Genomic DNA, 2,917 nt, shown 5'->3' on the forward strand with positions numbered 1-2,917 from the left:
ACAGGCTCGGACGGTTGCTCTGCTTCAGATTTCACAAGGCTGAAATCTACTGGTTGGCTCTTGTCTAGCCAGTTTGGGGTAGCCTTGACTTCCTTGCCCATTTATGCTCTTGGCAGAATTCAGTTCCATGCAGTTTTAGTTCTTAAATCCTGAATTCCTTGCCACTAGGGGTCATGCTTAGCTTCTAGAGGCTACTCTGATCCTTGCACACAGCTCTATCTTCAAGGAAGCATGTTCTTCTTATGTTTCAAACCTGACTTTCCTTTCTGTTCAACCATGAGGGGACACACACACACACACACACACACACACACACACACACACCAAATAAACAAATAAAAACTGGCTCATGGCTGGGCATAGTCACTCACACTGGCAATCTACATTTGGGAAGCTGAGGCAGAAGGATTTTGACAAGTTTGAGGACAATCTGGACTAAGTGAGACTTTGTCTCAGAAAAGTTAAAAAAACCAAAACCAAAACCAAACCAAACAACCCACCAAAACCGAGAAGGGCTAGAGAGAGACGGCTCTTCCATACGGCATCTCACATCTGTCTGTAACTCCAGTTACAGTGCATTGGATACCCTCTTCTGGCCTCTGAGGGTACCAGGCATACACGTGGTGCATAGAATACATATAGGCAAAACACCTATGCACATAAACAACAAAACCAAAGAAGCCTTACATGACTAGGGTAGGCCCACGTGGATATTCTCCCTATGTGAACTTATATCATCACAGGAGAGATACCATAGTCACAGCTTATGCACACGTTCTGGATGCTCTAGGAAGAGACATCTTTGAGGACCACTAAAAAGATTTTGCCTGCCAGCAGCGCATGCTTCTAACTGGAAACCACATTCATCCTTTCCCAAATTTCCCAGGGGGCTTGTCCCATTTCTACTTGTCCTCAAAGTCTCAATCTCATCTAAATCCCATAAACTCCAAAGTCCAAAATCTCATCAAGTCACTGAGATCAGTGTGGCTGAGACTCCTCACACCATTTCTCTCCATCTGTGGACCTATGCAGCTAAAAGAACAAAACATCCATCCATCTCCAGAGTACAGTGATAGCTGAGGCACAAGCTAAGTTCTGGATGTCCCAGCTAAAAAAGGAGAAAATGAAAAGGCAAAAAGAAGTCCCCAACACAGGGCGTGCTGGTGACCACCTATCATCTCAGTACTGGGGAGGTAGTGGCAGAAGGATCCTGAGCTCCAGGACAGCCTGGGTTACATAGAGACCCTGTCTCCCCCCCCCCCCACACACACACAAGAGACCTGGACTGAAGCAGTTCAAACCCAGCTGAGAGACTCCTTTAGGTGTTGAGACTTGGGAACAATGCCTCCTGGCTCCTAGTTTTGCCCTCAGGCCTTCCCGTTACTCCCTTTGAGTCATGCTTTTTTTCATGAAAGGTAGAAAGTGTTTACAGCTAGAGTATTTTTTTTTTTTTTGTGAGACAGGGTTTCTCTGTGTAGTTTTGGAACCTCTCCTGGAACTCACTTTGTAGACCAGGCTGGCCTTGAACTCACAGAGATCCACCTGCCTCTGCCTCCTGAGCGCTGGGATTAAAGGTGTGCGCCAGCACCACCCAGCCTGAGTAATTCTTTTTATGTATAGGTGTGAACACGTGTGTGGGTGTGGGTGTGGGTGGGGTGCACGTGCGTGTGCTTGGAAGCCTGAGATCAACATTAGGTGCCATCCTTAGGACAGCTATCCACCTTTTTTTTTTTTTTTTTTTTTTTTTTTTTGGTTTTTCGAGACAGGGTTTCTCTGTGTAGCTTTGCGCCTTTCCTGGAACTCGCTTTGGAGACCAGGCTGGCCTTGAACTCACAGAGATCCGCCTGGCTCTGCCTCCCGAGTGCTGGGATTAAAGGCGTGCGCCACCACCGCCCGGCCCACCTTTTTTTTAAGATAGGGTTTCTCATTGGGCAAAAGGTTTCACATAGGCTAGACTGGCTGCCCATGAGACCCAGGGATACTTGGTCTTTGCCTCCCCGGAACTGGGGTTACAAGGGTATACCACCATGTCTGCCATTTGACATGTGTTTGGGGGTCAAACTCAGTCCTCACGTTTGTGAGGCAAGCATTTTACTAACTGAGCCATCCCCAGCCCCACAGTCATTTCCCTTAAACAACTTGTTTGAAATCCGAACTTGTGTTTTTCAGTCCTCGTGACAAGTGCACAAACCTTAAAATACCTCCGATTCCCCCTTTCAGTTTTGCATGTGTTTTATTTTCATTTTGTTTTTAATAGACTCAAATTAATCATTATTGTATTTGTTTTTTGAGACAGTCTCTCCCCATGTAGTCCAGGTTAGCCTTGAATTTAAAATTCCCCCTGCCTCAGCCTCCCTAGTCCTGCAATCACAGGCATGTGTCATGGGAATTTGGTTCATTTGTCTACTTACAAAATCATGTCTAGATTTTTTTAGTGGCTAATGCCAATAGATTTATCTATACTTTTGTTGATTTTTCAATTGCATTTCTTTTGTGTGTGTGTGTGTGTGTGTGTGTGTGTGTGTGTGTGTGTGTGTGCATGTGGAAGTCAGAGGTTGCTGTGGTTTGAATTAGAATGGCCTCCACAGGCACATAGATTTGAATGCTTGGTCACCAGGTCACCAGTGGCACTACTTGAGAGGGGTTAGTTATGGCCTTGTTGGAGGAATTATGTCATTGGGGGTGGGCTTTGGAGCTTCCAAGTCCCAGTGGCTCTCTCTTCCTGCTGTCCATGAATCCAGATGTAGAACTCGAAGCTACCATGTCTGCCTACGTGCCACCATACCCCTTACCACGGTGACAATGGACTAAACCTCTGAAACTGTAGCCAGCCCCAATTAAATTACATATATGTGTGTGTATATATATATATATATATATATATATATATATATATATATGAGGTGCCCATGGTCAT

The sequence above is a fragment of the Peromyscus californicus genome, unplaced genomic scaffold, assembly GCF_007827085.1.
Source record: "Peromyscus californicus insignis strain IS unplaced genomic scaffold, ASM782708v3 Scaffold_10__1_contigs__length_136768540, whole genome shotgun sequence".
Lineage (NCBI taxonomy): Eukaryota > Metazoa > Chordata > Mammalia > Rodentia > Cricetidae > Peromyscus > Peromyscus californicus.